The sequence below is a fragment of the Panthera onca genome, chromosome B2 (genome assembly GCF_046562875.1).
Source record: "Panthera onca isolate mPanOnc1 chromosome B2, mPanOnc1 haplotype 2, whole genome shotgun sequence".
NCBI lineage: Eukaryota > Metazoa > Chordata > Mammalia > Carnivora > Felidae > Panthera > Panthera onca.
In genome coordinates this window covers 12,422,167-12,446,105 of record NC_138343.1, presented here as the reverse complement: position 1 = coordinate 12,446,105, position 23,939 = coordinate 12,422,167, and the positions used below count along the sequence as shown (strand labels likewise).

General features: G+C 43.7%; 1 protein-coding gene and 1 pseudogene across 11 annotated transcripts in view; both read right to left on the bottom strand.

Moving 5' to 3' along the window:
• Positions 1 to 23,939, bottom strand: part of ATXN1 (ataxin 1) — a 413,533-nt gene that overhangs the window by 237,654 nt on the left and 151,940 nt on the right. For 9 of the 11 annotated variants that reach the window (XR_014137690.1, XM_060614220.3, XM_060614216.3 and 6 more), the window contains one exon: positions 14,829 to 14,957. The exons of the other annotated variants lie outside the window; for them this stretch is intronic. The gene's annotated coding sequence lies outside the window, so the exon portion shown is untranslated. The remainder of the gene's footprint in view (positions 1 to 14,828; positions 14,958 to 23,939) is intronic. 11 annotated transcript variants of the gene reach the window in all.
• On the bottom strand, positions 1,733 to 3,227 carry LOC132666270 (peptidyl-prolyl cis-trans isomerase A pseudogene; annotated as a pseudogene).

The window sequence follows — 23,939 nt, the reverse complement described above, 5'->3', positions numbered from 1 at the left end:
TCTAAATTCAGATCTAACCTTAAACAGATTATGTTCATTCCTAAAACTTGGCTTTCTATGCTTGTTTCTTCCACAGCAATTATCTGGCACTTTCCACCCTCGTCTCTCTGTTGCATTTGTAAAAGGTCCACTAGATTACATGACCACGTGCTTCCCGTGCTTCCTGTGGGGCCTCCTGAAAAATAAAAGAACTAATCTGCATAACACGCGCCTAAGAACTCTGTGACAAAGGATAGCCCGGTAAGTTTCTCAATGCCTAAGGGGCTCTGCTGCGGGGTCACCGGGCTGAGGTTCTGTCTGCCTTGGCCTCACAACTTTCGAGAATAAGTCCGGAATGGTTCCCTGAGCTCAGCATACGACTCCCACTTCTGCCACCAAAGGACAACTGGACCCCCACCGTAGGAAATGCACTCTACTCAATTGCACCAGGCGCTCTGAGAAGGGGGTGGTGCAGACTGGCCTGTATTATATGGCGCTGTGGAGAGACTCACGGGACAGGGTAAGCACCTGTACATGGAACCTTTCTATAGAACCATTACAATTTAACGCAATTCAATTTAGAACTGCAATTACAATTTAGAACTATGTTCCCGATGAAAACAATACTGAAGTCGACACAAAGAACATAAAAAGGCCCTTTACCCTCCTAGTTTGCACGTATAGGCTTCCACAACGGGCCCACAGAGGGGACCTCGTGGTCACCTCGCAGAGTGCTCTGCCACTACCAGGGTCGACACTCTACAAAAGACGAACTCCTTCTTACATTACACACAAGATGTCTATTCGTATGAGGAGACCCATTGCCATTTAAACCATGTCTTAAATACAGCGTAGGCCATTCACATTTCACGGAGTGTTCTCGCCATTCAGAAGATACCTGGAGCTTAAGTTAACGTGCTGCAAAGGTGACACGGGATGCTTCGTTCTGGACCCGAATCAGAACCACCTCAATTCCACGCTTGCCAGGATACAAGTGACCTCCATTTACAGTTAACCGTAAAAGGGGTGAACTTTCTCTTTAGTTTCCTATTCTCAGTAAAATGTCTATTTAGCCTAATCACTGATAGATACCAAAAAGGGGGGTCAGTGCTCAGTTTTTAAGAAACATAACTGAAATGTCAACTGTGAGAGCAATGGACATTTTTGTATAGTCATTTTTGAGGTATGGGTGGAAATTTGTGAAGTCTCTGATGAACACAAAGGAATAAAGGATACAGAAACCCCGTCCTAAGTAACACGGAGAAGGGACAAGCCCAAGAGAAGAATGACACAGCCAAACCCGTCCAGGAGAACATTAATTAAGGGTCTGCTCAATGGGCACCAGTATATAAAACAAGTCCCCAAGACATAGTGGCTGAAGAGCAGGAGCTCGAAACTTCAGCACACAAACTTAACTTTCCATTTTTTCTTCCGTCAAGTTCATTGTGCTTTTACGGTATTTTAGCTTTCGTATTTGGGACCGCTGGGACCCAGGGATCTCTATCTTGGCAGAGTTAAAAGAGTACGTGTGAGCTTTTCCTAAGTAGAATGGTGATTTACTAGAGAGAGTTTTCTGGTGAGTAGAGTCTGAACAGTAGGCTTGACGTCTTTATTAAGCACAGAAAAGCGTCAACTTGAAAAATATCCTAACGCCGTTCACGGCTGCTGCTAGGAAGACAGCAATCCCCTCCCTTCTTTTTAACTGGAGGACAGGGACCCCCCGCCCCCCGCCACCCCCCCCCCCCCCCCGCCACCGTATGTGGGTCTGAGCCGGTCATCTGTGAAGTCATTCAGTCCAGCTCAAGCCATGGGCTTTCCTGCTTGTGTTTCATAGGGAAACATCGCATTTACACTCTTTTTCATCCTCCTTTACCTAGAATACAGAATGCCTCAACGTAGGCACTGAAATATCTGCTGAATGAATTATTTCAATTACGGACACCAGCGGCACCTGTCCTGTGAGCTTGACCCGGGAATCATCTTTGTGACTTCTCCCTCTTCGGGCCCCACATCCACCCATCACTACGTTCTATGAGTCTACCTCTTGACATGCTTTTAGATACGATGCCTGCTCCTCTTCTGATTCCCCACCCCTCCCACTCCAGGCCTCGGACGAATTGCTTCTCACGACGTATTTCTTTGTTGGTGCTATTTTTTCACTTCATTGTCATACGCTTAGCTCTGCAATCCAGCTAGATGTGGAGGGGAGTAAGGAAAAAACACGAAACCTGCTGAACTATATGCACGAGAGCACAAAGATTACAGGATATTTCGAGCAGGTGGGGGTGAGGGGGTGCTCTCCTGAGCCGCAGAAGAAACGGTCGGGTGGTTAAGATAAAACACAAGTTAGACTTTTTAGATCTGTTCAGTCAGCAATGGTGACCTTCTTGCTGGTCTTGCCGTCCCTGGACCCAAAGCCTTCCACAGCCTTCCACAAGATTCCTGCCCTCCCTCACCTTGCCAAAGACCACACGCTTACCATCCAACCACTCAGTCTTGGCAGCGCACATGAAAAACTGGGAACCGTTTGTGTTGGGTCCAGCATTTGCCGCGGACGAGATGCCAGGACCCGTGTGCTTCGGCATGAGATTCTCATCATCAAGTTTCTCCCCAGAGGTGGATTTGCTGCCAGTGCCATTATGGCGTGTGACGTCACCTCCCCGGCACGTAAATCCCAGAATAATCCTGTGAACGCAGGAACCTTTATACCCAAATCCTTTCTCCCCTTGCTTTGTCTACAAACAGCTCGAAGGAGACGCCGCCCATAGGCTCCCCAGCCATGGCGATGGTGGAAACTACAGTGGAGTTGACCATCTCTGGGTGGCAGCTCCAGGGCATCGTCATCTGCAAGGTCTCATTACCTATTTCTAACTCCTAACTCACCTGGCCTCCTCTTTCCCAAATCCCAGCCACCTGGATAGCCTGTCACCGATTTCCCATGTGTACTGTCTCATGGCGGCACTTTCTGGGGCAAGAACTTGAACTCTGTGTCACCTCCCCGTCTGCCACATCTTCATGACCCTCTGCTCTGTCTTCCCCACAGGGGCCCAGCTTTCTTTCCTGCTGCTCTCCAGCAATGACACCCACATCCCTCGGCCAGCCTCTCCACCTACCCCACCCGGGTCGCCTGCGTCCCTCCCTCCAGCCTGTGTCCCTGCTCTCCCTGCTCCTGGACCCATCCCTGTGTGTCCCCCCTCCCCCCGTCATCTCTACACCTCCTCTCAAGGCGTTTCTCCTATGAAACCTGTCCTGACCCCTGTGCCCCCAGCCATGCCCCCTTCTTCTCAGCGCTCAATGACCCTCACATGCCCCCCCCACCACGGATTCTCGGTTGCACGCTGTCACCTATTGTTCCGCAATTGCTTCTTGCGGGTTGGTGTTGTGTCCTCAGCTAGATTTTCACAAAGATAAATTTAGATTTATAGACAGTTGCAAAAATAGTACACACTTGCCTTGTCCCTAACACTAGGCGTTCCTTTATGTTCAAGTCTTACATAATCATAGGATATTAAACGTGGTCAACACTACCAACCAAATCACAGAATTTATGACGATGTCACCAGTTTTCCACTCATGTCCTTTTTGTGTCTCAGGAACCAATCTAGGCTTTCACACGACATGGACACATCCTGTCTCTTGGGTCTCCTTTCACCTGTACAGCTCCTCAACCCTTCCTTAGCGTTAAGACCATGACACTTCCGGAGAGTACTCGTCAGCTGGTTTCTAGAATGTCCTTCGACTGGGTTGGATATTTTCTCTTGAGGAGAGTGGGATTACACATGACTGGGAAGAACACCACGGCAGTCGCCTGAGGCGGGGGGGGCCTTCTCAGCATTTCCTGTGAAGGGGCATACAATGTCAAATATGGTTTCCTGGTAATGCTAACCCTGATCGCTCAGTGGAGGCATGTCTGTGAGGATTCTCCAGGTAGAGAGACCTATTCCTTTTTGTAATTACTAAATGTTTTGGAGGGAGATACTTTAAAATGCTACAAGTATCCCGTTTCTGCTTAATCTTTTGCCCACCAATCCTAGCATCCATCCGTGGAACTTTCCTGTGGCATTTACTGCGAGGAGTTCTAATGATGCCTCTCATGTATTTATTTATTAACTTGAATTCTTCTGTAAGGAGAATTCTTTTGCCTCATTCATTTATTCATTCAATTATTTATTGACATCACTATGGACTCATGGGTTCTTCTTTGGGGTTGTAATCCAATATGATTTCCTCACTCAGGCTGTCCTAACCCTCAGCCAGATTTTTCTACGACATCAGAGCAGATTTGGCCATGTCTTACACTTTTTTCACATTCCCTCGGGTCTAAGACAATGCTAGGTACACGGTAGGTGTCAGATTCAGTGACTGACTGATCGAGTGGCTGATTCATTCATTCATTCGACAAGTAATGTTCAGGGCCTTGCCTTCTGTGCTACAACAAATAAAACAATTTCTTCTCTCAAGCGGTTTACAATCTAGTGAACAGAGACTCGTGTGAACACCTACGAGTCCCTGATAAAAAGTATTTGGAGGAGTAAAGCAATAGCTCAAATGGGAATATGGTAAACTCTTCCTGGAGAAAGAAGTCTATGGTGAGAGACAGGCAGAAAAAACTTTTAAGAAAAACAGCATTCAAGGGGCGTGCCTGGGTGGCTCAGTCAGTTAAACATCCGACCTCAGCTCGGGTCACGATCTCACGGTTCGTGAGTTCGAGCCCCGCGTCGGGCTCTGTGGCGACAGCTCGGAGCCTGGAGCCAGCTTCTGCTTCTGTGTCTCCCTCTCTCTCCCCCCGCCCCCTGGCTCACTCGCTCGCATGCTCGCTCTCTCTCAAAAATAAGCATTAAAAAAAAGAAAAAAAGAAAAAGAAAAGCAGTATTCTGCTCACTCTATAAAAGCAAGTGTGCACATAAAATACCTAAAGACAAACACTGTAACACAGTTAGCAGGTGTAGCCTGCCCCTGCATCTTCTAGACTAATTCTTAAAATCAAGCCTCAAGGGCACGCTTTTTAGGAAGATTTAATGTAGTAAACACAGACTCTTTATATAGCGACTATGTGCTTTCCTAGGAAAATTGGAAAGAGCTAAAGTAAAAAAGTCTGAGGAGCCATTTGTCTTAATCCAGTTTCCAAATCCAATTTCATAGTTTTTATGCCTTCACAGGGAATCATGAAGAATACGTAAGAAGCACCATCAATCAAAGATGGGCTCCCGAAGTTTCTTCACTTAATTCGATTTTCTCGTGCCGCTCCTCCTGTATTTCCCGAACAAAGCGCTTCTTTTCTGCGTGTGATAGTTCAGACCTGCAAATGTCCTCGGGAATAATAAACAAACAACCAGGGCACGTTTTCTGCCGCAGAGAGCACACACTGTAACATTCTTCATCCAAAGCATTTTGAACTCCAAGCCACCAGGGCTACAATACGAAAATACCCGGCCGGTATTCCAAGAGCTGCCAACAATAGAGAATTTGTATCTTTCGACACTTAACTGACACTTAAACCTGTTAATATGTGACTCCTACTATTGTTCTAAATGATGAGCAGGCAAAGACTCTCCCCGCACACCCAATGTTAGTTGCATCGTGCACTTGGGTTGCAACAGTAAAGGCTGCTGGAAGGCATGTTACTTTCACGGTTTCCTGTCACCCTTTCTCATTATCGTCAACGTGTCCTCTCCATGTTAGGATGTACAGAACAGAGGCGCACGTGTGTTGTGTCTGTGGCTATCCCCACAAATGCACGCATATTCACGGATGCACACACGAATATGCTCGGATGCATACAGACGGACCCCCGCGCTCACATCCACTCAGAAATCGAGCTTGCTCCCCTGCCTGCCACGCGTGTCACACACAAACAGCATCCAGGTCCAGTGGTCTTCCTTTTGTTACCTTTGGGAGGGGATTAAGATAAAAAGCTAAAAAAAAAAGAAAAAAGAAAGAGAAAAGGAAAGCCAAGTAGACACTTCATGGAGTCTGTGATGAAGACACAGAAACCAATGAAGACAGATGGGCTGCTGGCGGCATAAAGGCAAGTTCGGCACGTCAGCCCACACTCTGCAGGGATTTACCCAGCCTAACCTTCTCCGTTTCGAGCCTTCATCCTTCAGCGTCCTACTTATCTTCTTCTTGTAGCTAGCCCACAGACCCCATTCCCGTCTCTACCTGGACCTCCCGCAACGGGGACTATTTTCTTTTTTATTTTGTTTTTTTTTTTTTTTTTTTTGGTAACCTTCATTTATTTTTGAGAGAGAGACAGAGTATGAGTGGGGGAGGACAGAGAGAAAGGGAGACACGGAATCCGCAGCAGGCTCCAGGCTCCGAGCTGTCAGCACAGAGCCCGACGCGGGGCTCGAACTCACGAACGGTGAGATCACGACCTGAGCCGAAGTCGGACGCTCAACTGACTGAGCCACCCAGGTGCCCAGAATTCTTTCTCTTTACTCTGTCATTCGAGGTTTCCTCAGAGAAAACATTTACTGTACAATCACGCGGTGGAAAAGCTCATTGGAGAGTGGATGGCTCTCTTACGGAACTCACTGGAAAATTCTTGGAAAAATCCCATAGACACAGAAGAATTTCTGGGCCAGAAAAATGAGGAGCAGAAAATATAATTCATGAATATATTTAAATTTTTACACAGTAAAATCTGCCTGTCCGTGACTGGCTCTCGAGGGTTATTCTCCCAGGGGATCAGGCCCCCGGAGCCTTCTCCACACTGTCAGCACAGAGCACATTTACTGTCATAGCACGGGGAAGGCTTCAGAGTTCACAAAATATTTTCTTTTTTTTTTTTTTTTTTTCACAAAACATTTTGTATGCACCACCTCACTTGATCTTGACCATACCCCGTTAGATACAATTGAATCCCAAGCAGGCTCCGCACCAGCAGCATGGAGCCCGATACGGGCCTTGAACCCACGAAGCATCATCACGTAGCCCCTGTATTTCTTTTTAAAGGTCTCTCTTTTCTGGTTAAATTAAAATGCCCACGTTCCTTTAGCACCTGCTTCCTTTATCCCCCGCAACCTCCCTTTTGAGAGATCTGAGGTCCTATTATCTAATGATCTGATTATTTCTGGGTTGACAAACCTTTGCTTTTTATATTATTATTATCCTTTTGAGAGACCCGAGGTCCTATTATCTAATGATCTGATTATTTCTGGGTTGACAAACCTTTGCTTTTTAAATTATTATTATTGCACACACTGCCCAGTATTTTTCAATTTGACCACTGCTACTCCCATGTTCTTACTCTAATAGTTATCAGAAAGGTTACTTCCACCCCAGAAAATCTAAAGAGCTCTACATTTTTATTCACCTGCCTTTGTGTATCATGCACATTTCTTGAATTTTCCTTCCCGGGCCACTGTTGTTATAAAGACCCTTGAACTAAACGGAAGGGTTGTCCGGTCCTGCCAGTTGACCCTTTCTGAGCCATTCAAAAGGTGCCTTAACGGGAGGGCTTCTCAGCATAGTTCATTCTGATGTCATAGATACTGAACATGATACAATCCTACACGGGAGGCAAAAGTAGTTCTAAGCAGACAGATCTATTTACGTGCCAACACAGCCTGATAACTAGACCACTAGGAAAAGAGAGCCAGAAAATCCCGACACGACAGCTTAATGGGACATCGGACAAGACCCCTTTTCGGTGTGCGTGTAGGAAATTCTTCACTGAGGTCAGCACAGCGCTTCCGGTGCTAAGGTCCGCGCTGTCCCAACCGCAGAGATGATCAGATTCCGGGCGTACCACCCCTCCCTTCTTGCCACCCAACTCCACTTTCCTGCTGTTTTAATTGGATTATTTTGGAATCTGCTATTTCTGTCTCACTCCCTTCCCCAAACTGTCATATAAGTGCCGCAGCCTGACTATTACTCAGCTGCCAAAATTCATTCCAGAGATGGCTGTATTTCAGCGGTAAGTGATGTCCCGCTGTGCCGTCTGAACACTAGCTTAAGGGGTTAAGCATCTGGGGGGGGTGCCTTTGTGTAGGAAAGGGGGTGCTTGGTTTTATTCTGTCTTGCCGTCATCAGTGGAGGAGCAGGTTATCAGCTCTCCCTGAGCAAGGAGGGGGGAACACACCAGAAAACAGTTGAGGCACATATTCAAGTGGACTAAGACATAAAAGCTATAGACAATGACTTACAGGTTCTTTTCTACAGGGTCTTCAAAGCCTTAAAACATCTGGAATGTAAGATGATCATTTTTAGAAGGGAGGAAGAAGCCTCAGAGAGCAACCCATTCACGTTACAGATATAAAACTGGGAGGCACAGAGTAAGTGGGTACTTTGTTCAAAGTCTTCCCGGTCCCAAGGCCAAGGACGTTCTAACTGGACTTAGGTTCATCCACAGACACACTCGGGAGGATCACATCTCTGCCCGTGGGACCAAAGACAGCCCCGGTTTCTAAAGCATGGGATATCAGCACTAAATTTCTTACTCTGTTTAGTTAACATTTATTTGTTTCAGAGACTCAGGATCAAAGTTGATCTCTACCAGCAAGAACCCAGAGTGTAAAACAGAGGAAAAAACAGAGTAGAAATAGTAGCAGTAAATAGTTCCGGGCCAGGAAATGTGGAAAGGGTTGTATGTATATAATCTTCACAGGGACGTGCTGTCCTCACTTTAAAGAAAAGAAAAATGGGGGAGAGAGAAGACAGAGTCTTTTTGAAGAGAAAACAGGAGGGACCACATATAGCTGCCAAGTCATAAAAACTACCTTCCCAAATTTTACTAAAACATTTATGAAAACCTAAATAAATGTCATTGATATATTGCTCATTTAATCTAAAGAGATGACCTTTCTAGATACTGCTTGGTACATAGGGGCATGAGTCTGTTGTTTATTACTAACTCAAACAAAAAAGTACATCACTCCCAAGAAGCTCTATAATTTCCAAATCTTACAATAATAATGGTTCTTTCAATAGTCAATGGTTCACTGTTTGGACACGGGCAAAATGAAAGGCATTAGGATTTGGAGGGGGTCTTGAGTCAGGGAGGAAAGGGGACTAGGGGAATCTTCATGCCTCCTTCCACCTCCAAATCCTGCAACATCAGAAGCTGTGATAGTGAACATTCTAGAATTTAGGAAACATATCTAAATGCTTCATCTCATTTGATAAACTCTAAGAGGAAAAAAAAAAAGACAGTACTCTGAAAAGTACCCCAGAATACTGACACTTTGAGATTTCTACTATTCATTGCTCACACGTGGGACATTACAGTTTGCCAACAATATGGAGAGCAGCATCGTGTATCAGAGGGGAGGGAATCCTGCCGCATTTCACCTGAGGGTCCCAAAAGACAACATGGCAGGCTTTGGTGTCAACCATTTTCTTTTTTTTTTTTTATTTTTATTTTTTTTTAATTTTTTTTTTAACGTTTATTTATTTTTGAGACAGAGAGAGACAGAGCATGAACGGGGGAGGAGCAGAGAGAGAGGGAGACACAGAATCTGAAACAGGCTCCAGGCTCTGAGCCGTCAGCACAGAGCCCGACGCGGGGCTCGAACTCACTGACCGCGAGATCATGACGTGAGCCGAAGTTGGACGCTTAATCCACTGAGCCACCCAGGCGCCCCGTTGTCAACCATTTTCTAACGTGTTTTACTCCTTCAGATGACACAATATTCTACCTTATTTCATGAGGTAAAAGAACTATGTGATTGCACACTGACACAGTAAATCACATTATTTATAAGGCTTTCAAAGAATAAAGTGCTTTATACAGAAGTCTGGTAAATTGTTTCAGAAACTCTAATATATTCCAAAATCGTTTTGAAAAGCTATGCCTACATCTAAAACACTATGTACTCTTGAGTCTTTGTCTCTACGTTTTTCATTTTGCCATGAAACACATCATTAAGTGTTTCAAAATAATACCTTCCCCCAAACTGGCTATGAATTATGGAGGCTTTCTTTTTCAGGAACTGGAGTGGAAAAGGGAAGAACATATTTATGCTGAAAGATAAGTGTTGAGGAGATCTCTATTGTAAATATTTAATGACTATCAATAGGGTTTTCTTAACCATGGAAATGTGCATTACGAAACCCAGAATGCACAGTATATGCCTGTGTTGGGTGGCTGGGTGGGTTGGGTTGGGGCGTGGGATAAATAATTGAATTGGGCTTGTCAGAGAAAGAAAAAGCTTTGAGGTAAAGTGTATGGTAGAGCCCCAGAAGACAGCAGTTGACCAGGGAAAGACAAAATAGAGAAAAAGCCTCCCCCCCCCCCCGCCCCAATGATAGTCAACCCAAAGCTAGAAATGTAGCCATTACCAAAGCCATGTTGCGGGCCAAAGAAGACAAAAGAAATCTCTGAGTGAATTTTATTTCTTAAGAGACCACAAAAGCACCCACGAATGGAGGGAAGAAGGTAAGAAGAACCATAATCCCACAAACACGCAGAGGGGAAGAGCACCAAGTCCTGGGGAGGCCAAGGTGGGACAACTGATGTGGAACTTAAATCTGTTTAAAGTTAATAACGTGAAGTTCATTATGCTTGTGCGCAGAAGGTAGAGTTCATTATATACTCAATCTCACCCTGTAACATGAATTATGGTGGATACGGCAAGAAAAAGGAGGTGGTTAGTCAGAGTTAGAGTAAGGTAAGCAGGTGCGGGTAAGGCAACCATTCTTTCTTGGGGTGGTGGCTGAACAAAGAAAGTTCCGCCATATAGCAGGAGCCAGCCACTCTGCCATCTGACAGGTTTATACAGTCACAGACTAAGGCACATCCCTTTCGCAATTGCTTACAAGATGGTTTGCCACTAGCAGGCGCTATTTAGACTACCTACACTAAGGGGTCAATCGTTGCCTGAATTTCGCTGGCCCTGACTGTGGGCACTCAAGCAGGGTTCTAGAGCTGCCTCCTCTCCTCACCATCTTCCTTCCCAATCTGGCCCCACTGTCCATAACCACAGCCTCACTGCCAGTTGCTGACTGCTTTCTGGTTCTTTCTGCCTTCCGGATCGATGGGTCTTTCTCCACTGGTTTCTCTCATTTCAGATGCACTCTACGCTTTCTTTGAGAATGGCCCAGTTCAGCTCTGTGTTCACTCAAACTAGGTTATGATGCTCTCGACTGTCCCTCCCTTAGAAATGTGAACTCCCTTCGGGCAGGCCTCATGGCTGTCTGTTCCATTCCATATCCCCAAAGCTTAGAACCTTACTCGTTCATACCAGCCCTCCCCAAAGAGGTATTTGCTAATGAATAAATTAGCAATGAGTGATACATGAATTAGTCATGAGTGACACACGACTGAATGGGGTTAGAAGTCAAAGACATGGTCTCGGTTTCTTGCGATTCAAAAACTGTGCTGTCGCTCCGTACTGGCAGAGCCCTGAGGCACCCCACAGGCCCTGGGGGGACCGTATGAATGGAGTTTGCAATGGCGATTTGGCCTGGCCTTGCAGATAGGTTTTCTGCGTGATTGCAAATATGGTGTGGTTATGGAGACCATCAAAAATGGCGGGACCACAGGGGCGGGGCTATGGCACAGTTACATGGGGTTAAACATCCCCCCGCTCGTCTGCCTCCCTAGAGACAGCCATTCTGGTAAGCCTTTGGCGATCAACAGGCCTGCCCTTGTGCACACCAGCAGAAGAACCGTTTCCTCCTCTCTGTTTGAGTCCCTGTTGATTCTGTAGTTTAGGAGGAACGGGAGCGCTGTCCAAATACCAAACGCTCCATATGTTTACCTAATTGCCATTCTCACCACCGTGAACGTGCAGCCGTCCTACCTACACTCATGAAGCGCCTCCCTGGAGTCTGGCAGGACATCATGAATTCTTTTCCTGACCTATATTTACCGACACAATTGTGGTCCTCTCTCCCTTTGCGAACTTACTAATTTTGTCGAGATGCCATATGTCTGTGTATAAATGCAAGTTTAACTCTCTTCTTCACTCTTATCATCATTTATGGGAGGAGAATTTGTGAGCCATTAAAGAGGACTTCTTAAGCTAGACTGTCTTAATTCGGAATTCAGATGGTCCTCCTTCTACTGAAAACGACAGGGCTGCTCAAATTAAGACTGCCAACGTGGGCCAAAGCAAAGGTGACGTCTGCAAACACACAGGAGCCGCAAGGGTAGCCAGTGAAACGCATTCGCCAAAGCCAGTCAAGTTGCCTGGCGTCTGTCTCCTTAACGCCAAATAATCCTTGGCCTCTTTTTACTTCTATGTTTCAACCGTCTGATGCACCTCAAGGATGGAGGGGTCTCACAACTCAACGGTTTTCCCTCCTGTGTTTATGTGGGATGAAGCCTAGGTTTCCTGAGAGCTGGTGGTCTCTCGTTCTACCCCCTCTTTCATTGAATTAGGGAAAGGAAGCTTATTTAAAGGGGGAAAGAGATGAGGCTGGGAGATCGTGCACGGAGCCAGACAGTTGGAGACTCTCTGTGTGCAGCTCAAAGGGGCCAGGAAGCCTGCTGGACGCGAGGTGCTCGCTATAGCTCAGAAGCAAGGCAACGGGCAGCTGGGAGAAGGTTCTGGTCTCACGCAAGGGCTGTTCCTTTTTTTTTTTTTTAAGTATAATTTATTGTCAGATTGGTTTCCCTACAGCACCCAGTGCTCCTCCCAACAGGTGCCCTCCTCAACGCCCATCACCCATTTCCCCCTCTCCCCCACTCCCTATCAACCCTCAGTTTGTTCTCGGTCCTTATGAGTCTCTTATGGTTTGCCTCCCTCCCTCTCTAACTTTTTTTTCCCCTTCCCTTCCCCCATGGTCTTCTGTTAAGTTTCTCAGGATCCACATATGAATGAAAACATACGGTATGTCTTTCTCTACCTGACTTCTTTTGCTTAGCATAATACCTTCCAGTTCCATCCACGTTGCTGCAAATGGCCAGATTTCATTCTTTCTCATACGCAAGGGCTGTTCCAAGGGTCCCACTGGCCAGGTGACACTGATGGATGTCACAGCGCCATGGTAAATGGGTCTCTGGCTTACAGATTTCGGTCAGTTCCTCCGAGACTGGGATTACCCCGTTAATTCAAATTAAGGCCATTCAGAAATATACTAAAGTTTTTTGGGGGCGGGGAGGATATCAGAGAAGGATGAAAAGAAAGAGGAAGAAAAACAATAATTTTACAAGCCTGGATGACACTATTGGTTAAGTGTCATATTTTGCTTTCTTTTTACTTCTACCATGACCATTTTCTGCTATCATTAAATATTGTTTTCTAACAGGATTTTTTAAGTTTACGTTTTTATTTTGAGAGAGAGAGAGAGCGCGCGCATGAGTTGGGGAGGGGCAGAGAGAGAGGAAGAGAGAGAATCCCAAGTAGGCTCCGTGCTGTCAGCACAGAGCTGACCTGGGCTCAATCTCATGAACCGTGAGATCATGACCTGAGCCGAAATCAAGAGTCAGATACTTAGCCGACTGAGCCACCCAGGAGCCCCTTGAAACAGGATTTTTAACCATTTTCAACATTTCACATATATTTTGTTGCAACACCACCCTCTTACATGGGTGCTATCGCTATCTACATTTTATAACCTTAGATACTCGAGATGTAAGGCAACTTGCTCAACGTTACGCCTCAACAAAATAGCAAAGCTGGACTATGAACCCAAGCAGTCTGGAGCCTACATACGGTCTTTTCTACCATGATCTACAACCTCTGAATCATATGGAGCTAGCATAATTATATTCAGTCATGCTCCCAATGTTGGACATGTGTGTGTATTTAATTTGAATATAATTTCTGATCCATGTTTAATGTGGACCATTCATTAGTTTTTCTCAAGAATGGAAAAACGAAGTTTCCCATTGAAACAGTATTGTTCTCCAGTGATATCATGGCTGTTGAAAACTACTTGGCCAAAGAGAAGAGAAAATTTAAAATTCTGTACCACCCTTCCATGCCGTCTTGATTTAAGCATTATTTCTCAACTGTCAAAAACCGGTAAGTTTTAAACATGCTGCTGTCCACGGGAGAAAAGTTCTTCAAAATAGTATGACTTATAAATTTACAAATCAATGCCTCCCTACAAAAAAAAAAATAACGACAACACATGGAGATACCATTTCTCATCATCATTTGGCAAGACTCTCTGTTTTGAACATTTTCAGCACTGGCAAAATTGTATGGAAACAGGTACTTTCATCCGCTGCCTCTGGAAATATAAACTGGTATGATTTTATTGGAAAGTAATTTGGCAACACGTATCAAAAGGTCTTAATACTTGGAACACTTTTAAGCTCTGAAATTTACTGGTAAGGGAGTATCCTAAGGAAGCCACTAGGAATGGCAACGAATATAAAGCTATAAGAACATTCTTGGCAGCATAAGAGCCAAAAAAGAAAACCATAAACCTTAAATGTCCGGTGACCAATTAGATATATTTTAGGATATGTATTCAACGGTACACGATATAATATTATAATACTACATAAACGCTAAAAATCGTGCTGTAGATATATATCTGTTGGTATGAAAAGATGTGCATTATTCCACTTTTAAGAGGAACAGAAAGGTTAGGTAACAGCACATACTGTAGTGTTCCCTACGACCATCCAATGGTAGTCTCTCTAGCTGAATTTATGCACACCATCATCAGAAATACCTCTTTCTTACCAGTGCCTTACCATCCATCCTAATCAGTGATCTCAAAATAATTAGAAGCTGTTTTCTCTCCCACAAAAGAGCGAGGGTTCCGTTTTTGTAAGACACAGAAAGAGTCAACAGGTGGAGACTATGTGAATCTACAGAGATTTTACATTTACATGGTGTGTTTCCGTGTCCCTGAGAACAGACAGCCAGACCTCCCCGCCACCATCTTGGGGGCCTGACAATTAAGCGATAGTTATCATGGGTGACGGATTGTGGAGGTTTTACCTGTAACATGTGCTTTCATCACAATGGAGAAACATAAGCAGTCAGTTCTTTCCCAGCAGATCTTTCTGCGCAGATTCTGCTTGAGTAGCAACAGTGGCAGTAGAGAAAGTCACTGGAAAATGCCTAGACCTGTAATTATAAACACAATTTCCCACTGAGTTAGGCAGCTCTCTGTGTCCTTCATTCACATCAGATGAAGTCACAGAAAAGAGAAACACAGGTGCACAGTCTCTCCCCCCGCCCCCACACACACCTCTTATGGCAAAATGTCAAAAACTCAGCAAGCAGACCCATAGTAGGTCCGCATCTCCAGGGATGAGAGGATTCCGGCCAGGGGTTGTCACCCAGCACCCCATCTTCTAACCTCAGGGATGTCACCATCAAGATGATGTGGCTCCTTCCCTTCCTTCCCTGACTAATGATTCCAAAACTTCAGAGAAATTAAAAAACAAAAAAATAGTTCTCCAGAAAATGTCAGAACCATGACTGAATTGGATGGTTCCCTAAGATTCCTTCCAGACACAAAGTGAAGTGAATTCAGTACCTGTTTTCACCATAAGAGCCTGACTTCCACTTTTGCAAGGAGAAGTGTCTCTCTGTTGATGATTCAGGGGCCGCACGGTATTGGTGATAAAATTCAAAGTCATCGCTAACATTTATTGAACACTTCCCAAGTTCTTGGCGTTATGCACACCACCCCACTCTATGGCACCCTTCCAAGTGGCCACCAATCATTATTATCTCTGTTATTGACAAGAAACCTGACGGTTTGTACAACTAGTAGATATTACAGCTAGGATTTAAGCCACTAGTGTTCACAGAAGCCATGCTTATAATTACAGTGCTACACCATATCTCCAAAACTGATCTTGCTATCAACATTCCTGTGTTTATCTCAAAAAAATTGAATATCAAATCATCACCCTATTTTCCCCAGAGCTGGTATGTTATGTAGGTCTCAGCATCACTAACTCTTCTTGGACGTGGCTGCCCCATCCATTCTAACACCCAAGATAAATTGAAATCAACATGTTCCTATTTCAATCAAGAGCAAATGTATAGTTATTTCGGTAAATTAAAAATGCCATCTAATCCCAAATCCAGATGCTGAACCACAAAGGAAAAACCTAAAATCCAAAGTCCTCCCTAAACTGGCTACATTTTATTGGAAAGAAGACAGACTAATTAAATCTGTCTCAGACTAATTAAAATCTCAGATTAATAAAATCAAGAGCCATATGTGAATCCCTAATTTAAGACATGGAAGACGGGGCGCCTGGGTGGCTCAGTCGGTTAAGCGTCCGACTGCAACTCAGGTCATGATCTCATGGTCTGTGAGTTCCAGCCCCACGTTGGGCTCTGTGCCAACAGCCCGGAGCCTGGAGCCTGCTTGGGATTCTATGTCTCCCTCTCTCTCTGCCCCTCCCCCATTCATGCTCTCTCTCTCTCTCTCTCTCTCTCTCTCTCTGTCTCTCTCTCTCAAAAACAAAAACAATCTTCAAGTCATGGAAGTAAAGAGAGAAATTTCTATACATTATAATATGCCTATGGGTTGGTTTAAAAAAATACTTAAAACATTTTTAGCTACTTACAGATTCTATCTACTACAAGTTTTAAAATCACTGCAACACAGAGTAGATGGGAGCATATCAAGAAAGCAGCAAAGTTATTTATGGGTCCTACGTGAATTTCCCTTTCGGACATGTGTATATATACACACAGGTTTTATTTGCACTATTCTGGTTATGCCTCTGTGCTTCGTGCATGCCGCTACCTTTGCTTAGCAAAGGCCATTTGCCGACTAGAAAATGCCAACTCATTCTTCAAGACCAACTTCAAACCTCCATTTCTTGTGATGTCCACTTCCCCCAGCCTGTTTTCTGGAAATCCAAGCAACAGATTCTACCCTCTCCTATTCTCTTAGCTCAGCAATGGGCTACATCTTCCTCTCCCAAATGATGCCCCATAAGCAACTACCCATTATGGGTTCTACCATCAGCACACACCCTCCTGCCTCTCCCCTATACCACCATCGCTGTTCTAGGCCACCAACCAGCACAGCTCATTGGGACTATTGCACTGGTCTCCCTGCCCCTACTCCTGCCACCCACCCTGCAGCCCATTCTCCTGCCTAAGGCAAGGCAGTGGCTTTCCACTGAGCCAGATTCTTAGTGTGGCCTCCAGGGCCCAGTATGGTCCAGTCCTCGTGTTCCAGCCTGCACTCCAGCTTTTCCAGCTTACTTTTAATTCTCTAAAAGCACTTTGCTCTCCTAGGCCTCAGGGCCTTTGCACATGATCTCCTCTTTTCTCCAAGTCACGCTCTTCAGATCACCTTGTATTCTTTTCCCCTTCAGATCTCAGCTCAGCCCTCCTCCTCACGGAGAAGCCTTTCTGGCCTCCATGGCCAGGTCACTACCTCCTACCACACGCTTTGACAGAAGCACTGTCTCTTTATATACCAGTCAGCTGTTTTTTTTTTTTTTTTAAGTTTATTTTATTTATTTTGAGAGAAAGAGAGAGAGAGAGTGTGTGAGCAGGAGAGGGGCAGAGAGAGAAGGAGCGAGAGAAAATCCTAAGCAGGCTCCGCGATGTCAGCACAGAGCTTGAACCCACGAGCCATGAGATCGTGACCTGAGCCAAAATCACGAGTCGAGCTCAACTCCAACTGAGTCACCCACGTGCTCCTATATGTCACCTTTATAATTTTACTTTTTTTTCCTAGATTTGTTGATTATTGCTTGTTTCTCCTACCTACTAGTAAGCTCTAGGAAAGGAAAACTGTGTACACTCTTGTCTATCCTTTTATCCTCTGTATTCAACACATGCTTGGCACATTATAGACACTCAGTAGAAATCTGCTGCATGAATAAATGAGAAAAGGAAGGAGGAAGGGAGAGAAGAAGAACATCCCTTAATAGTGTTGGCTGAATTAATTTGCTGATGGCATTTCAAGACACAGAATGGAAGGCCTGCCTTCCTTTGGACAGCATGCAAGGCTCCTTGTGATCCTCCCCGGCCAGCTGTGTCACACCTCCAGTCACCCTGGCCACTCAGCACTTCTGAATCCTTGTGGCCTCCTGACCTGACCAGCCCTGCCTTGCTCCTGGCTCCTGTCCACACCCTGGTCCCATCTGTCCCCTCTGCACATCATCTTTCTAAACTCATTCTTCAGGTCTCAGAGACAGGACTCCTTTCTGTGAAGACCTCTCTAATACTTTGGGAAGCCGGTGCCCTCTTTCCCCATTTTTCTACAACACCCTGGACCTTTCCCTATCAAGGCAATGGTCACATTTCCTTGTACTTGTATCTTAAATGAGTCCACTTCTCCCAATACACTGAAAGCCCCTTAAAGGTAAGGGAGGGGTGTTACCTCATCAACCATCTCCAGAGATTAGCACAGCAGCCTATAACACATAGTCTATAAATCAATATTTGTTGAATGAACACACACACACACACACACACACACACACACACACACACACACATATACACACATATCTATTATATATGCGTACAAATTTCATATATGTAAAGCTTCAGAGTTGAATATTTGAAATATATTATTATTTTAAGGTTTATTTATTTTTGAGAGATAGAGAGAGAGACAGAGCATGAACAGGGGAGGGGCCAAGAGAGGTGGAGTCAGAATCTCAAGCATACTCCAGGCTCTGAGCTGTCAGCACAGAGCCCGATGTGGGGCTCAAACTTGCAAATCAGATCATGACTCATGAGATCATGATCTGAGCCGAAGTTGGATGCTTAACTGACTGAGTCACCCAGGCACCCCTGAAATACATTATTAATATAGCATATTTTAATTATTATTCAATGCCGTGAGACACAATGGTTATCACTTCATCTGTAAAGTGGACATAGGAACACACTCCTGTAACTGAGCAGTTGGGCAAAGTGCATAGAGTAAGTAAAATGTTTAGCACAGAGCTCAGTATTCTAGAAGCACTCTATAAATATTAATTGCATAATCATTATCACTATCAACATCATCATTAGGGCAACCAAGTTGAATTTACAATCCATGCTTCAAAATTTAATAGTTTTATTGGCCAACGTTTTGTCCTATTAAAACATTAATTAGCATTAGCATCTCGGCAAGACCATAAAAGTGGCTAAAATTTGCATCTAGCAAGCTAAGGAAAAAGAAGAGTCTTACTATCGCTGAAGGACAAATTATTGTTTTAGTAATCGGCCATGTATGTGTAAGTTACAAAAGCATCAACAGAAAAGAAGTCTTTCTGTACAAAACCCATCTATAAAATCTAAATGATAGAAACAAATATTATCATTCAAATGCTATAAACATTTGGCTGAAATAATTAGAATTGCTTACTGTAAATTATTTCTTTTGCTAAAAAAAAAAAAAAAAAAAAAACCCAGAGCAAAAACCAAGATAGAGATTCATCCTTTTCTTTTAATTACTGGACAGAGTAATGTGATTTTATAAATTGTATTATGTATTTGCTTGATGAATATGCCATAAAACGTTTGATTTCATAGCAAACACATTTCATGTGTCATTGTGATTTAGAATTGCTGAAATTTAATGAAATATACTATGCAGAAGAGAGGAAAACAGGCAAGGCAGTTTTTTGCAACAGTTTTTTGGAAAAAAAAATAATGTGAGGATGAATTGTTTACAAGTGCTACCAGTATATTCTCTTGCATATTGGCCAAATGTAAATAATGAATATTAAAGTATTTTGTATACTGAATGCTCTTTGAGATATAAGGTACTATCATTATTGCATTTTGAGATTTCTATTCTCAGTTCATCTTTATCACTGTGACAAATGATAAAACCCACAGCAAGATAGATTTCTAATTGGGGCTTAACCATCATTTGAAATGTACGAGAGTCACAGAGGGAAAATATTATAAAAATGCTAAATTCTTAATTTCTAATTGTTTTACCACTAGAATAGTAATCTACTTTTAAACTGAGTTATACTTCCATTCATCGGTCATCACCACTGAGCACTTTAACATAATGCAGATAAGTTGTTCTTTGCAACATAATTAGGATGGAAAGGTAAAACAAACTGAGCAAAAGAAAAAAGTCTATTTACTTAGATAATTTTTTTTTTTAATTTGAGAGAGAGAAAGAGCAAGCAGGGGAGGGGGCAGAGGGAGAAAGAGAGAGTCTTAATCAAGCTCCATGTTCCATGGAGAGCCCAACGTGGAGCTCAATCCCACAACCCTGGGACCATGACCTGCGTTGAAACCAAGAGTTAGATGCTCAACCAACTGAGCCACCAAGGTGCCCCTTTACTTAGACAATTTTTATCCGAATTTACTATTAACTTCATGATCATGATGCTTATGTTCGTGTCATAAAATCCACTGAAATCTTGGAAATTCATAAGGCAAAATTCCTCCCTATTTATTATGCCGGTGCCTCAGTTGAATGACCTTCTCAGTCGTTCAAATGTTACTCTTCCTTTAAGATCTAGCTCAGCCATCACTTATCCTGTGACATGCTCCCACACAGACCGTATTTGTCCTGCCATGTAATGTTTTCCTCTCTCAACTGTGAGCTCCTGAGAGTCACTGACCATCTCTCTGCATTTTTTCCTAACAGCCTACACAGTTCTCTCAGTAGATACTGGCTCAATGTGTCAATGAATATACACACTTTGATACTCTTAACACCCTGGCGAAAAGGTCACTAATTGTGATCTAAAGTTAAAGGTTAAAGTAAAAAAAAAAAAAAAAAAATTTCCATTTTTAGTGAAATGAAACTCTTAGCATTTTCACTTCCAGATGCATCGACATTACATAAATGATGTTGAAACTATTTCAGAAAATAGCCACGCTGCATTCCTGTCTGAGAATTAGTCTGAAAAATATCAAGCCACCCAGGGGCCTCTGGGTGTTCCCATGACAAACGTTCAGTGGGGTATTGATTCCACACATTCATTTAATGGAAATCAAGAGTAAGGTTCAACCTCCACAAACCAGCTTGTCACATCTTATTCTGTTCAGCTGCTTAAGAATAAGCTGAAGGTTCCCCGGAGAGGTCTGCTCCCCCCCACCCCCCACCTCTACAACTGGCTAGCACTTCAGCGATGATGTGTCTCAGCAGCAGAGAACCTCAGTCCTCAAGCACAGCTCCGGCTTCCATTTTCCATTTTCATCGTAATTCTTACTCCCACATGGACCAATTTCTCACGTATCCACAGTTAATTCTGCAAGCCTGAACCTTTGAGCCTGTGACAGTTTGCCTGGCCGTGTAACATATTACATCATCACACACATGCCGAATCCTACCTCGCTAGAAAGGCCACATCCCGCTCGGAAAAAAAACAGTGGGCAGGAAAAGAACAAGTTTCTCATAATAACCCATCCAAGCTGATTGTCCACATTTGGAACCATTCGGCACTCTTGGGACAGTAAATGCAGATTTTCCAAGAGGTCACCCAGGCTTACTTGCTGGGTCCGCCTTCCTCCACGCCCCAAGAATTTCTAAGCATCCATTGGAAGAGGAGGAGAGGGGGCTTCTGTGTCCTCTGTCGCATTCCACTTAGTGGTTATTGTCAGCTTTGCTCTATATCCTTGGCCACACAAATGACCCCAGAGATTTCACTGCGAGACCACACCTTCTAACCACCCCTGTGCGATGTCAAGACACTGGAGACTATAATATGAGACAGGTAGACTGTAGAAGTAATACGAGAAAATTCTGGCTTACGTTATACGTTATCACCTTAACAATATCTGTATTTTTGAAACATAACACGCAACACAGCGACTATAGGTAACACTGCCCTATAGTAATATATGAAAGTGGTTAAGAGTAAATCCTGAGTTCTTTTCACAGGTAAAAAAAAAAAATGTGTTTTCTTCTTTCTCTTTATTTTTTTTTTTTTCTATATGAGATAATGGATGCTAACTAAACTTATTCTGGTAATCATTTCACGATATATGTAAGTCAGGCTGTAATACTGTATACCCTAAACTTATACAGCACCGCACGTCAATTGTAGCTCAATAAAAATGGGGAAAGAATTCAATCCAAAAACTATCTATTTTCATTATGTACAATTTGAAACCTACAAAAGAGTGAATGCAATGTGTATATAATCTATGAAGCATTAACAACAGAATGTTCATTAGTCTACTGTCCTATGTAAGACGTTGCTGGGATTGCCGCATATACCTCTTTGGTATTTCTCTAAGCTCTTCTCCTGCCTCTTCTCCAGGGGTAACCACAACCCTGCATTTTGTATGTATCACTCCCTAAAATATACACTTTAGTGTTGGCGTTTTATAGTGTATCATACTGTATGCAGCCTTCTGTGGCTAATGTTTTTTTATTTTTCCCCACATAAAGCTGTTTCTAATATTTAACTATGGTGTTGCAATTACCTGTGCTTTATACATTTTTACTGGTGTATAATATTCCCTTGTACGAATGTTTCAATATGGTTCTACTGATGGCTTTTAAAATATTTTAGTTTCTAGTGTTACTTTTAATTTTTCTTTCTACTATAAACAATGAGGTTTCCATTAGAAACAATACACATAAGCCAAGTTTCTCTGGGGATACTTCCCAATATGTCCTTCCCATATTAAAATCAAGAAGGAGATTTTTTTTTAATGTTTTATTATTTATTTTAGAGAGAGAGACAGACAGAGTGCCAGCAGAAGAGGGGCAGAGAGAGAGGGAGACACAGAATCTGAAGCAGGCTCCAGGCTCTGAGCTGTCAGCACAGAGCCTGATGCGGGGCTCGAACCCACGAACCGTGAGATCATAACCTAAGCCAAAGTCTGATGCTCAACCAACTGAGCCACCCAGTTGCCCCTGCTTTTTTTTTTTTTTTTTTTTTTTTTTTTTAATGCTTATTTACTTTTGAGACAGAGCGAGATAGTGCAGGGGAGGGGCAGAGAGAGAAAGGGACAGAGGATCTGAAGCAGGCTCTGGGCTGAACTCACAAACCAGGAGATCATGACCTGAGGCAAAGTCACATGCTTAACCAACTGAGCCACCCAGGTGCCCCATCCCAACCGTTCAATTCTTAAGCAAGATGGCTGCCAAAGGTGCCAGAGAATGCTTTAGAATAAATACATTAGGTTCCGGGGACCAAAACTGCCCACCTGGAACAGGAAGTCACGCACAAAACTTAAAATACACAAAACTATGGCAAATTGAGAGAATTCCTTATTTCCTTCAATATTAGAGAGGAACAGATAACCAAAACAGATAAAGAAAAGACTTATTAGCTTTTATTTTAGAATACGATTTTTTTTTAAACCTTTGTTACTAGGTTTTGACCCGTGTAAGCTTAGAGGAAAAGGTTTCTTCCTTCTCCAAAAGACCAAGGTCAGAGCTTGAGGCTTCTGACCCCTTTGGTCCTGGCTCAGAGTATGAACTCCACACCAGCCAGTTCTAGATTTTTCCCTGCAGTATGCCAACACACCTGGCGGGGTTTGAGCAAGACAACTCCACGGCGGACACTGAAGTGAATCGCGAGAGGAACTAGTCTACCTTCTGTACCTAACACGAACGGAAGTCTATGAAATACAGTCAGCTTTTGGCCAATAGTGTTGTCCATAGTTTCGACTTTCTTCCCCACAGCCATCTGTTATCAGTAGTAGCCAGTACCTGAATGTTAAATTATCTTCACCATGTTTCCACGTTCTTTCTCCATTCTGGTTAGCTTCAAAAAGCAAGGAAGGGGGGCGCCTGGGTGGCTCGGTCAGTTGGGCGTCCGACTTCGGCTCAGGTCACGATCTCGCGGTCCATGAGTTCGAGCCCCGCGTCAGGCTCTGTGCTGACAGCTCAGAGCCTGGAGCCTGTTTCAGATTCTGTGCCTCCCTCTCCCTGACCCTCCCCCGTTCATGCTCTGTCTCTCTCTGTCTCAAAAATAAATAAACGTTAAAAAAAAAAAAAAAAAAAGCAAGGAAGGATATGTCTGAGAGCAGGCAGCACGAGGCCTTCAACTATATGGTGGATGTCTCTGAACATGGGGGGTTTGGGGGTTTTGGGGTTTTTTTGTTTGTTTGCTTGTTTTGTTTTGTTTTGCCTCTACAGTGATGTCTTTTGCTTCTTATTATATTCTCTCCCTGTTTTAATTAGGTAAGGCCAAGGGG